A 14,512-nucleotide genomic window follows, 5' to 3' on the forward strand; every position below is an offset into this window, starting at 1 on the left:
ACAACATACAGCATATCAGACTATGAGATATCTCCTGGCACACTCCATAACTGCTGTTTGTTTTGAATGAGATGATATTATTGGGCCGTGGAATGATAACCACTCCTTACAGTTCTCATCAGAATGTGTGTCTGGGAAATTGATGCTTGTTTTACGATTAGCGCAAGAGTATTGCTCACATAGAGGCATCAGCGGCAAGCCCGTATTGCTTCAGCTCAGCAAGCAACTATAAAAGGCATCAAAGAAAACGGGAATGCAGCGTGTGAGAGCATGTGCATCGCTCAATGAGCCATGCATGGCCAATTATTGTTGCCTGCCGATGAGGAAACACTGGACAAACTACCGAGACTGAGCCATTCCAGTATCGCATCGCACAATTGAGATCCCCCCCCCTGGCTTTCCCCTTTTTAGAGTGTGCAAGCGGAAAAGGGTGCAATTACCTTCAAGAGACTTCAAGCAATCTTTGAGTTTCTCACTTGAACTCTTGTAAAAACAGCTTGTGTAAGTAACAGTGTTGAGCAGTAACTAGTTGCTAGTAACTTAGTTACTGTAATAATATCACATTTTGCAGTAACTAGTAGTGTAACTAATTACTAATAAGATTTCAGTAATGATATTACAGTTATCATTCATAAAACAGCTTAGTAACTTAGTTACTTTTGATACCTCAACCCCGCAGGTTTAAAATCCAAAAATCAAATAATTCCTAGATTTATTTTCATAATTTTCACGACTCACACATGCATGTGATGTCCCAAGTGCAGCAGGCAAGCTTGGAATATGGAAAAGCTTACATTCAGCAGATAGAACTATTGCATTATATTGATTTTGTCAGGAAAAAAGATGATCTGAACACTGTTGTGTAAGTTGTGGCTTTACTTTACTCTGGCATTACATCCCACCCACATCCCTCTGATCAGCATGTGGTACATTATATTACTATAATGAAAAATATTTTTGGAAAACTAAACAGTTTCTTATAAACTTATGTTATTTGATAAAATACATAATGAAATATAATCGTATATGAGTAATGGAGAAATTACAATTAGCTTTAAGCTACACATGACAATTAGTGAGATTAATACAACACTTCTACTTGAATGTCACTATCAATCACTATTGAGTGTTTGTAATAACTTCTGACTGCGATCCAATGTGGATTTTGGTCAAATGAGGCAGAAATGCATTTATTTTGTGGGAAACACAGTGATCAAAATTAGGGACTGTAGCACGAAATTTTGGAGGGTTACAGCTGTCAAATAACTTTTTTGCAGTGATTTTGCAGTTGGGTTCAGATCAGGACTCTGGGCCAGTCATGTCATTATTTCAATGTTTTCAGCTTCAAGGAACTGCTTTACCCATTTAGCAGGGTGACGGGGGCATTGTCTTACATGGCAATTGCAGGCTTGTTAGGAGATGCTTGCAGGGAAGGTACCGCATGCTGCTGAAGGAGGTTTTGATAAATACATGCATTCACTCTGCCATGTAGCTGTGTAAAATAGCATCCTCCCAAACCATGACACTTCCTCCTCTGCCTTTCACTGACTTCTTTATGCACTCGGGGTTCAGTCTTTCCCCAGTTTCCCATCTGACCCAAATAAATTAAACTTGCTCTCATCACTAAAGTGAACTTTGGAACAGTTCTCCTCTCTCCACACAACATGCTCCTCAGAAAAAGTGAGCCTAGCCTTTTGATTCTTTCCTCTGATGAGAGGCTTTACCACTGCAGAGTGCGTTTCAGTCTGACTTCTCCTTCTCTTAAACGTGCTGAGACAGATCCTTACCCTGTTTAGCGCTGAACTGGTGAGCAATTCCAGCTGCAGTGTTGAACCGATTCCCCATTGAGAGTCTCCGCATTATCCTTTCTTCTCGTGCATTTGTCTTATGTGTACGACCAACCTTTTTAGAGGACTTGAATGAATTAATGTCATCGTAAAGCTGAAATATTCTAGAAATCACAGATTTGGAATGACCAGCTTCTCTTGCAATGTCCTCCTATTGTAGGGTTTCAGTCACCAGGTATCTGTAAGTGTTCTCTAATTTTGATCGGAGTTCTTTTTCAAATATCTAATTTAAGTTTTTTATACTGTGCTTCAGAATACAATTAGTTTATGAAATATGCTTAAAAAACTGCCCTTCTACTCCTGTAAGGATAACTTTAAATAGGACTAAGCAGTGACCTTGAAATTTAGGAAATTGTAAGTTGTTCTCTAATTTTGATCTTTCAAAAATTGGTTAAAAAATCACCATATTTTAAAAACTAGTCAGATCATGGTTATAAGGTGTCACTGAAGATGACAGCTTAACAATTGTCAACAGGCAAGTGCCCACATGTGGAATTTCATGAAAAGAAAGAAAGAAAGAAAGAAAGAAAGAAAGAAAGAAAGAAAGAAAGAAAGAAAGAAAGAAAGAAAGAAAGAAAGAAAGAAAGAAAGAAAGAAAGAAAGAAAGAAAGAAAGAAAGAAAGAAAGAAAGAAAGAAAGAAAGAAAGAAAGAAAGAAAGAAAGAAAGAAAGAAAGAAAGAAAGAAAGAAAGAAAGAAAGAAAGAAAGAAAGAAAGAAAGAAAGAAAGAATAATAATAATAATAAATACATAAATAAATAATAATAATACAAAATACAAAAGTAATAATAAAATATCCCAGATGTGACTACACAGGAGGAAAGTAAAGTAAACAGAACCCTTTTTTAAATGTTCTTATGGAAAAATAAAGAAATATGTATTTATTTATGTATGTATGTATGTGTGACTTTATTTCTCATTGCTTTTTCACATCTCACAGTTTATACTTTATTTCCCGTAATGAAGATTTTTTTCTCATACTTGTGTCATCATATCTCTCACAACCTCATTATTATTATTATTAACTTAATATATCACAATTTCTACTATTTCTTGTAATTTTTTCTTAAAATTGCAATTTCATATGCTTAAAAAACTGCCCTTCTACTCCTGTAAGGATAACTTTAAATAGGACTAAGCAGTGACCTTGAAATTTAGGAAATTGTAGGTTGTTCTCTAATTTTGATCTTTCAAAAATTGGTTAAAAAATCACCATATTTTAAAAACTAGTCAGATCATGGTTATAAGGTGTCACTGAAGATGACAGCTTAACAATTGTCAACAGGCAAGTGCCCACATGTGGAATTTCATGAAAAGAAAGAAAGAAAGAAAGAAAGAAAGAAAGAAAGAAAGAAAGAAAGAAAGAAAGAAAGAAAGAAAGAAAGAAAGAAAGAAAGAAAGAAAGAAAGAAAGAAAGAAAGAAAGAAAGAAAGAAAGAAAGAAAGAAAGAAAGAAAGAAAGAAAGAAAGAAAGAAAGAAAGAAAGAAAGAAAGAAAGAAAGAAAGAAAGAAAGAAAGAAAGAAAGAAAGAAAGAAAGAAAGAAAGAAAGAAAGAAAGAAAGAAAGAAAGAAAGAAAGAAAGAAAGAAAGAAAGAAAGAAAGAAAGAAAGAAAGAAAGAAAGAACGCGCCAGGGTCAGGCTCCCAACGCCACGTTCCTGCTCGCTGCCTGCCACAGGCACCCGCACTGTGGGCCTCCTGCTCTCCTTTCTTCTTCCTCCTCCTCCTCCTCCCCTCAGGACCCACAGGTAAACAAGCGGCTCAAATCGCCAGTATTTTCAGCCTCGTGTTGTTTTGTTCATCGACTATTGTCGAGCGGTTTTGGAAAGGAGGAAGAGCCAGCGTTGCCAGTGTGCGCCGTCTGAAGACAATGGCAGTGGTGTTGGTGATAAGCAGATGCAAAAGCTGGCTTTTGTTGATGGTCTCTGCTCTATTGTTTCTGGTTTTGTTGTCCAACTGAATTTCATTAACAGTGAAAACAGAGGATGTGCAGAGATATGCAGCTGGCATTGTGTGAGAAAGCTTTGGGTAGAAGAAAGAGAAGGAGAGAAAGCCTAAATGACTGTTTTTGTGACTAGCTTACTAAAGTCTGAGACAGAAAATTACATTTTATTTATCCAGCATTAAAGAAGGAGATTGGATATACAGTATACTACACAACATCTCACATACTGCCTTACTAACTTCTTTTGATACAACAATAAAATGTTAAATCATGTAATTTAATCGCATAATCACACTAACAATGGGTCTCATTCACTGTACGGTGCGTAAATGTGTGCAAATCTTTTCTTTTTTTTATGCAGAAAGTTCACAATTAAATTTTTTTATAAATTTAGGATAAAATTTAAAGCCACATTCACTCAAAAATATTTTTTAAATATGGAATATATTAATCTATTAAATATACATATATATTATTTTTTTGTAGCTCATCTCGATTTATTGTAAGGTAATTCAGTTTGAAATTTAGTTCAATTTCTTGGTTTTGTTGTCCAACTGAATTTCATTAACAGTGAAAAAAGAGGATGTGCAGAGATATGCAGCTGGCATTGTGTGAGAAAGCTTTGGGTAGAAGAAAGAGAAGGAGAGAAAGCCTAAATGACTGTTGTTGTGACTAGCTTACTAAAGTCTGAGACAGAAAATTACATTTTATTTATCCAGCATTAAAGAAGGAGATTGGATATACAGTATACTACACAACATCTCACATACTGCCTTACTAACTTCTTTTGATACAACAATAAAATGTTAAATCATGTAATTTAATCGCATAATCACACTAACAATGGGTCTCATTCACTGTACGGTGCGTAAATGTGTGCAAATCTTTTCTTTTTTTTATGCAGAAAGTTCACAATTAAATTTTTTTATAAATTTAGGATAAAATTTAAAGCCACATTCACTCAAAAATATTTTTTAAATATGGAATATATTAATCTATTAAATATACATATATATTATTTTTTTGTAGCTCATCTCGATTTATTGTAAGGTAATTCAGTTTGAAATTTAGTTCAATTTCTAATAACTATTATTATTAATAATTATATTAATAACATAACAACCTTATATGTAGATGCATGGGGCATGTATTATGCTAATTACGAAGTGTGAATAATTCAGAGTCATAAACATACATGTATGTACACACCTGTTGTGAATCTGGCCAAAATTTTGCACAATAACCTTGTTTACGTACACCACAAACACGTAAATTTGACGTTAGAGCTTAGCCCTTGAGGAAAAGCGGAGTCATACTGCTCATGTTCCCATCAAACTCAAGCCTGTTAAACATTACTTACAAAAATAGCCTGAAACCATCTAAAGGTCAATGTGAGAGAAAGAGATACAGAGACAGACAGATACTTAGTGAGAGTGAGAGAGCGACAGAGAGCGCTAAGCAAACGGCTAACCTCTCCAACAGCTATTACACCTCCACAGTGGCATGTGGTCAAACGTATTAAAGGCAGAGGCTAATTTTCCAGCCAGGACCTGTGATCCACAAAGTACCTGCTAATCACCAATTAAACAATATTATAAATTGTCTAGCATTGATTTTGAGGACTGGACCCAGCCCTTGGGACAGAGAAGAGGAGTGAGGGATATACTAGTGCCTGACAGGGCTGAGTGGAGAGGTCTCACAGCCGCTGATGGGCTATCAGGTGGTACATGGGAACACTGACAGCCCACAATTCACCTCAGAGCATTACCTGACTGAAGCTTTCCAACAGAACAGAAGCATGTAGGTGTGGATTTAACAATAACGTACGTTAATGATGTTTCTGCATGCTTATTTTGGATGTACACAATCTTGGACCGACTCTGACTTTCCCCAGAGGTTGTAGAGGTGGTTCAGTGGACATTTGAGCTGAGCGAATGGGGACTCTATTAAGGCCAGTGGTTACAGGCCACAGACTAATCTAGTATGACAGACCAGAGGTGTCCTGTTATTTCTTCTGCTCCTGATGAATGGACAGCCAAGGTCCCACACGCTGTCACGTCAGGCTGTACCTGAAACAGATTGAGAGAGAGAGAGAGAGAGAGAGAGAGAGAGTGGAATCGCCAGATTGATGAGCCTGAAGCCTCACTATTCCCCTCATTTGAGAACAAACATGCACACGCACACACACACACACACACACACACACACACACACACACACACACACACACACACACACACACACACACACACACACACACACACACACACACACACACACACACACACACACACACACACACACACACACACACACACACACACACACACACGAACACAAACACATGCACAAATACACACAGTTTCAGAAGAGAGTCATCACTCATTTGCTTGATTCCTCTTTTCCAAATAAGAGAAGCCTGTCTGTTGGTCAGTTGGGGAGGGAAACACAACAACTTGCAAACATACCATGCCATTTCTGTTTAACTGAGATTTGAAGACAAGTCAGTTCACTTCGTGGTATATATATATATATATATATATATATATATATACATTTTTGCAACCTAGTGGATGGCGCAAAGAATGGCAGCTGTCACAATATTACTCTAAAATAGTAAATGTCAGTTTTCACCAAAACCGCTAGAAGCATTTGAAAAATGATCAGCGAGCTTCATGAACTTATATGCTGATACTCTTAGGTGTTTATTTTTTTAAAGCAAATTTTACACAAATGTACTTTAATTATATTGAATTCACCCAGCTGGAAATTATAGAAAATTATCTCATTTTGTGTTTCACAGAAAAAAAAGACATGAGATGAGAGTAAAATATGACAACATTTTCATTTTTGGGTAGACCATGCCTTTACAGCAAGTTCTAGAATAAACATACTATGAAATGCAATTTTTTCTACAGCTGCCGTATTGAAATGCATAATTTCTTCCATTCATTTTTCATATCTTTGATTCCATACAGAACAGGTGCATCACAATTTTAATGTCATGGCAACAAAAACATTGCAAAATCCAAGGTCCGCTGCTTTGGTCGGTCCTGGACTCTACTGTTCATGTCCAAGCAGCTGACCAATCCGAAGAGAAGACCTAGAAGAGATGAAGAGGCACCTCTGAAGCTGGTGCTGTGCTAATGGGAGTGATGAAGATGGTGATACCTCCACCTGTCACCATGGTGACCCTTCAGGAGCACACGCGAGTCTGTATATATGTGCATGTCCCTCATGCCCTATGTCCCCACTGACCACATCCTCTGTAATATACCTGTGAGTGTGTATGTGTGAAGGACATTGTGGCCATCGGAGCTATCACAGACACAATCTTAGCCTGACACACACACACTCACACACACACTAATAACTTTGAGAGCGGTCAGCACCCTGTGCTTTAATAGCACCCGCTGTCAGCTCACCGAGCGCTCCGCAAAATTGTCTCATTGGAATTCTTTATGGTGTAGAGGCCAAGCAACTCGGAATGGGAATGGAGTGCGGCCACGCTCAAGACTATTCGCAGCTCCGAGATGGCTTTCAAAGAGCATGCTTTTATCTCTGGGGGGGTCAAAAACACACAGGTGGAAAAAAAGAAAAGACATTTACTTGCTCTGCCATGCAGCAATAAGCTTTTAAAATCAGAGCTTGTCCGTCGCTGCCGGTGGATGGGGTTATTGTAGAAAAGTCGACTCGAGATGAACGCACCTTCGACTGTGATGGAGCTTCTTGGTTTGACAGGACCCCTCACACATGATGTGAATGCAGCAGACGAGGATCTAGTGTGATGCATGCAAAGTGGTGTGGAGAACATCAGGAACAGGAAATTACCTGGAAGGTGACATAAGACTAATGCGGATCCATCAAGGCATATCTTCAGACCAGTGGACTTTCTGAAATGGGGAATAAGAGTGTAAGATGGAAGAAATGCTCACAAAGTGCATTACAGATTAGTAGCATGTTTTTAGCCTATTTTTTACCTATTTAACTGTTTTAGTTGCTAGATAAAATACTTGTCAATATAAAACATCATGTTTTTAGAACTGTTAAATACAAACAATACAAAATCAGCATTGTGTCAGCACTCCTGATCATGTGCTATAGCTTACATGTTATTACAAACACATGCACAAATACACACAGTTTCAGAAGAGAGTCATCACTCATTTGCTTGATTCCTCTTTTCCAAATAAGAGAAGCCTGTCTGTTGGTCAGTTGGGGAGGGAAACACAACAACTTGCAAACATACCATGCCATTTCTGTTTAACTGAGATTTGAAGACAAGTCAGTTCACTTCGTGGTATATATATATATACATTTTTGCAACCTAGTGGATGGCGCAAAGAATGGCAGCTGTCACAATATTACTCTAAAATAGTAAATGTCAGTTTTCACCAAAACCGCTAGAAGCATTTGAAAAATGATCAGCGAGCTTCATGAACTTATATGCTGATACTCTTAGGTGTTTATTTTTTTAAAGCAAATTTTACACAAATGTACTTTAATTATATTGAATTCACCCAGCTGGAAATTATAGAAAATTATCTCATTTTGTGTTTCACAGAAAAAAAAGACATGAGATGAGAGTAAAATATGACAACATTTTCATTTTTGGGTAGACCATGCCTTTACAGCAAGTTCTAGAATAAACATACTATGAAATGCAATTTTTTCTACAGCTGCCGTATTGAAATGCATAATTTCTTCCATTAATTTTTCATATCTTTGATTCCATACAGAACAGGTGCATCACAATTTTAATGTCATGGCAACAAAAACATTGCAAAATCCAAGGTCCGCTGCTTTGGTCGGTCCTGGACTCTACTGTTCATGTCCAAGCAGCTGACCAATCCGAAGAGAAGACCTAGAAGAGATGAAGAGGCACCTCTGAAGCTGGTGCTGTGCTAATGGGAGTGATGAAGATGGTGATACCTCCACCTGTCACCATGGTGACCCTTCAGGAGCACACGCGAGTCTGTATATATGTGCATGTCCCTCATGCCCTATGTCCCCACTGACCACATCCTCTGTAATATACCTGTGAGTGTGTATGTGTGAAGGACATTGTGGCCATCGGAGCTATCACAGACACAATCTTAGCCTGACACACACACACTCACACACACACTAATAACTTTGAGAGCGGTCAGCACCCTGTGCTTTAATAGCACCCGCTGTCAGCTCACCGAGCGCTCCGCAAAATTGTCTCATTGGAATTCTTTATGGTGTAGAGGCCAAGCAACTCGGAATGGGAATGGAGTGCGGCCACGCTCAAGACTATTCGCAGCTCCGAGATGGCTTTCAAAGAGCATGCTTTTATCTCTGGGGGGGTCAAAAACACACAGGCGGAAAAAAAGAAAAGACATTTACTTGCTCTGCCATGCAGCAATAAGCTTTTAAAATCAGAGCTTGTCCGTCGCTGCCGGTGGATGGGGTTATTGTAGAAAAGTCGACTCGAGATGAACGCACCTTCGACTGTGATGGAGCTTCTTGGTTTGACAGGACCCCTCACACATGATGTGAATGCAGCAGACGAGGATCTAGTGTGATGCATGCAAAGTGGTGTGGAGAACATCAGGAACAGGAAATTACCTGGAAGGTGACATAAGACTAATGCGGATCCATCAAGGCATATCTTCAGACCAGTGGACTTTCTGAAATGGGGAATAAGAGTGTAAGATGGAAGAAATGCTCACAAAGTGCATTACAGATTAGTAGCATGTTTTTAGCCTATTTTTTACCTATTTAACTGTTTTAGTTGCTAGATAAAATACTTGTCAATATAAAACATCATGTTTTTAGAACTGTTAAATACAAACAATACAAAATCAGCATTGTGTCAGCACTCCTGATCATGTGCTATAGCTTACATGTTATTAATGCACACATAAAGGAGTGTTTCTTCAAGTGTGGGCACTTTTGGCCATATCATTTCCATTGACACATTGTCCATTGACACTTTGTCATTAAAATTTAAACCACAGTGTAATTTATGTCACACCTCAAACCATGTATTGTGTTGATTATAATTCTGTAATGGAAAATATGGTGGTGGAAATCACATTTTTAAATGTGCTTTAAATTGCTGACTCATTTGTCTTGCTGTAGTTAATTTGGTAACTAACATTTTATGTAAAACTACCATTCAAAAGTTTCAGGTTGGTAAGATTTTTATCTTTAAAAAAAAAAAAGCATATTACAATTTACAATATTAAAATATATTACAATTTTAAATAACTCAAATAATTTTTTTCTATTTTAATATTAATGTAATTTATTACTGTGATGACTTTAGACTTCAGTGTCACATGATCCTTCAGAATTCTATCTATCTATCTATCTATCTGTCTATCTATCTATCTATCTATCTATCTATCTATCTATCTATCTATCTACCATTTTTGTTTGTTATACTCTTTGTTTAGATTATTATAGTTTTAAATGTGTCAAAAATAATTTTTATGATGGATTTTTATATTTTGGGTCTGAGGCATAAAAAGTGCACCCGAAATCATCATAAAAACAAATATAATTAGGACTGAATATGTATTGATTGGCATTTTTCAGGTGAGGATTCCAAATAGAATCTTCTGTCAATTTCAAGATATCTTAAGTGCTACTATCTGCTTCCTCTTTCTGGGTACATACGCATATGTCTATTTAATACAAAATATGAGGAGAATAAAAGCAGCACGTTTATACCCTCACACACAGTATGAAAAAAATAAGTACTTTAAGCTTGTAGCATAAGGACTAAATAAGATTGTGTTCGCTGGGAGCTGTCTGTCGGGATGTGGGTGGGTAGTTTGGGTCAGACCTAGTGCTTTTGCTTGGCTGGTGTGTGTGTTTGAGTGTGTCTGTTTGTGTAATAATGGGTTAGGAGCTCTGTTTGGAGATGCTGGGATTATTAGACTCTCATCTTGTACCACGGCAACACTCCTGGTCATCAGCACACTGCCCCCGCGATTGCTGATTAACATAATCAGTCGTGCATTAGTTATTCAGGCGCGACGCGAAGGCGCTCAGGGGGTCGCAAGCTCGCTCTGTCTAATAACCTGTGTTAAATATTAAAGAAGAACATGCAGGGGAGAAAGCATTAACATGGCTATTCGCTCCGGCCCGAACAGGCACTGGCTGCGGGCCTGGAGTTGTGTGGCTGAGAGGAACTCAAACCGCCCGTGGCAGTTCTATAAGCTCATAGCTTTGTAAACTTGCTCTCTGGCTATGTGTTCAGAAAGGCGCAAGGCGCTTGCAAGGCATGCTAATGTGAATAGCCTTGTGTGAGGAAAATTGCAGGTAATTTTAGGACATGTTGATACCCTGCTACGCCGCTAAGATCAATTAGCATGTGTAGAGTGTGTTTACATTGTGATATATGTAGGAATTGGTGATTAGGGCCTGGGAATAGAGATGTTCGACAGCCATTTTGGCAGTCGCCCACAAACATTTATTCAGAAATGTGTAACCTAGATGCTGGATACTACAGATTGCCAGACAGACAGACGCGCATTGCCATATATAGACATATACCAGGCTTTACGCATCCTGCCTGCTTTGAGGTGCTGGCCACACAGTGAGTATTGATGTGTGAGTTGGTTTATTTTCCTTTGCCTCTGCTCCAGTGGGCAGGGTGAGGCGAGACACACGCTGTCTGAGAATAAAGACCCTGCTGGGCGTTTAGGAGCTCACTGGCCCTGTCCTTCTGCCCCCAATTCTTGATTAAGGCCAACAAGCAAGCAGGCTTAGCAGAGCGTTAAAGCTGAAACCAGCCAGAGATGGGAGAGAGAGGGACTTTGGTGGGAGTTCTCTCTCTCTCTCGACCGGGAACGGGGAGGAAAAAAAAGGTGTTGGAGTAAATAAGAAAGAAAAGGAGAGAATGTCTGGATACTTGAGGCCTGAGAGGAGTGCAATGGGAGGCAGCAGCCGAACCCTGAGGAGGTCATTAGGAGACCAGTGACCTCACTGGTGTAGCCCTCCAATAGGCCACCCACTGGCATGATGTCATACTTCACATGTCAGCCCTCATCAGATATCCACATGACCGCTGGGAACTCCAGGAAGTCATGTGGAATTCGGCACACCTGATTATCTCACTGTAGCCTCCAGCCTCACAGATACAATCTGAAGCATTCCCACCACTTGGGGAAAACAAAATGGGCCCATTAGAAGTTAATTCAATCAACTTGTCATGTAACCTCTTCAACGGCGAGGCTACGCTTCACCGTTTTTGAGAGGTGGTGGAGCGATTTCAGCGTCTATATGCATCTGAGCTATTAGAATTATGCTAAGCAGCTGATAATTAGCACATTGACACATTTATACATCTTTAGAATATTACCCGAAATCCTATTTTTGAGAATGATACAATTAGGATTAATCACATCCAGAGTGTGTTTTAAGGATATCACCTCAAGACAATGGCGAGCGTGGTGGCTGGTTGAGAAAGGGAAAAAGTGAAAGGAAGAAGAAAGTCCTCATTAACGTATATATACTGTACATACACACACATATTTACTTAATCCATAAGAGACAAAAAAGGGGGGAAAGTATCATATAAGTGGACTATAAAAGACTTTTAAAATACCATTAAAAATATAGGTCATTATTTACTAAACAATTATGGAAGAAAAAAGAAATAGTGCCAAGTAATAATAATTTAAAAAAAAAATCCCATTTAATTGTATTTTCATGAAAAGGAGCAACTAGTACATTATTCAAAAATTCTCATTTGCGTTCCACTTATATATAGTATATATAGATTGTATATTGTAGATATACAATATAATATAATATAATAATTCAGACATAATAGCAGCTGGTCATAAAACAGATTTAACTAACATTGAATATAGTAATAATTCACAAGCAATATCCTAAATTCCCATGTGGTTGGATGAAAAGCCCAATGATGAGGTGAGTAGAATATTGTGGTCTCTTCAGACTGGTGGGAGGGGGGCAGCTAGGGGCTGTTTAAAATGAAGGGCTGGTCACACTTGGTATACAGGAGTACTGAGGCATGGTGAGCACAGATACACTTTTCTCTAGCCACTGTTCAGACCCATGGGCATGCTAATCAAATCTCAGCCCATCACACACACTCACAACACTTACAGGCCAGGAGGACACCCGCACATGAAAACATCCATGCAGTTCAATTCCAAACAAAACTGCACACACATAGTTTGAGCCTCTATTCCCTTTCCTTGCCACTGTGACATTTGAGCATTTTCCATTCGTTCTGTTCATGCACAATTATCAACAAATGTACAGAGAGCAGCTTTTTAATTTGTTAGGCTTTAACACAGTGAAATGTTTGGATATTCTATGTTATTTACTGTTTGTTTGCTCAAGTATATTTTTAGCTAATTAAAAAAATAAATTAAAAAATCATACCTTTCCTTTAATATTGAAGGGTAGTGTCCTTGGAATAGCTTATCCTCACATTGTTTTAGCCCTCGTGTTCTGTTGCGTAACTGGGGTCCTCTTGATGAGTTATGTGCAAAAAAAATTAAAAAATTAAAAAAATAAAAGTAATAGTAGTATTCACATATCTTCGCTTCACATTGCTTCATGATCCTCTGACATAGTATGACAAAAGTAAGCATTTCAGACTTTTCCAGTGTGATTTTTATCAAATATTGTTTATGTTAATTCTGTCAATATGACTGCATAAAACACATTTCAGAAAAATAGAGTAAAACTCATTCAAATTGACAATTTGAAAATCTTAGCATGTGAAATATTCATTGCCTTTATATCCAGGGTCTCTGAAACCCTAAATGTATAAGTAAAGCAATTTTTTATGGATGACATGATGACATCTGAAGCGTGTTATCAAGTTGAACATTTCTTTATAATCAATGTTCATAAGAAAATTCTGGATACTTTAATGTTTAGTCATTTTTTATATATTAAAAGAGCCCCAGGTCTCTCAGACCCCACCATAAAGGTTAATCAGAGAGTGATGGGAAATAAGCAAAATAAACACAATATTCTATTATTAAACAGCTCACTAGTATGAAGGCTTTAAACTGGCATCAACCATAACAAAAGAGCGAAACATGCAAAAAAAAAATATGTGTATGTAAATAGGCCTAGTGAAAATCTACCCCCTTTTTAAAAAGATACAATTCTGAAATTACGTTTTTCCACATTTCAGTCTTGTCCCCACTGAGTTGAGTGTTGGTTTATCATTAGTCTTTTATTTTTACATTTTTTATTTTACATTTCCTGTTTATCTTTTCACATTCCAGTTTGGCTTTTCAAGCACTTTAAGCGACAGCAGGTGCATGGTTCCTGCCATACATTAAATGGAAACCCTTAATGCACTGCCGTTACTTATACACGCAGTAAACATAATAAAATCAAAATGTACAGACACTAAATTGTGAGAGCTCTCTATTTGAGCCATTGATCTGACCCTGTCCCCTCTTATCATAAAGCATGTCCATAGTGTCTCCGTCAACAGCTTCCTCCTAATGTGATATCTCTCTGATTACTGTATCCACTCTCCGGCCCTCCCTCCAAGCCTTTAATGCACACAGCACTTTCAAAAAGCATTTGTTTCTCTCAAGATCAAAATAACAACGGCCCATCCGTGGGGAAAGAGGCATTATGGTTCTTTTTTTAAAGGGGCTCTCCGGGGACCGACATTGATTCATTAATGAATGGAACTGGGCAGACAAAATGGATCTCTTCCCCGTCGCGGATATGTTTGCACGCTTC

This window comes from Sinocyclocheilus grahami, unplaced genomic scaffold (assembly GCF_001515645.1).
Source record: "Sinocyclocheilus grahami isolate Dianchi unplaced genomic scaffold, SAMN03320097.WGS_v1.1 scaffold525.1, whole genome shotgun sequence".
Lineage (NCBI taxonomy): Eukaryota > Metazoa > Chordata > Actinopteri > Cypriniformes > Cyprinidae > Sinocyclocheilus > Sinocyclocheilus grahami.